At 52.1% G+C, this 305-nt stretch overlaps 1 protein-coding gene across 1 annotated transcript in view; it reads right to left on the bottom strand.

The window, feature by feature from the left end:
- LOC119417392 (IQ motif and SEC7 domain-containing protein 2-like) overlaps positions 1 to 305 on the bottom strand; it is a 22,770-nt gene that overhangs the window by 17,895 nt on the left and 4,570 nt on the right. The window lies entirely within an intron of this gene.

Here is a 305-nt window from a genome sequence, read left to right as displayed (position 1 = left end):
GTTCCTCAAGGACCAGAGTTAGGATCGATCAATCCATCCGTCCATCCATCAACCATCCATCCATCAACCATCCGTCCATCCATCCATCGATCCATCATCCATCCATCCATCAACCATCCATCCGTCCGTCCGTCTGTCCATCCATCCATCCATCCATCCATCCATCCATCCATCCATCCATCCATCATCTTTATCTGCCTCTTCCTTTTAGGGTTGCGGGGGTCACAGGTGCCCATGTCCAGCCATCAGTGTTGGAGAGGCAGGGGACACCCTGGAAAGATCTCCAGTCCATCACAAGGACACAT

The sequence above is a fragment of the Nematolebias whitei genome, chromosome 11 (genome assembly GCF_014905685.2).
Source record: "Nematolebias whitei isolate Nwh7 chromosome 11, NemWhi1, whole genome shotgun sequence".
Taxonomy (NCBI): domain Eukaryota; kingdom Metazoa; phylum Chordata; class Actinopteri; order Cyprinodontiformes; family Rivulidae; genus Nematolebias; species Nematolebias whitei.
Note: the sequence above shows the minus strand (reverse complement) of the source record. Positions and strands in the feature narration are given on the sequence as shown.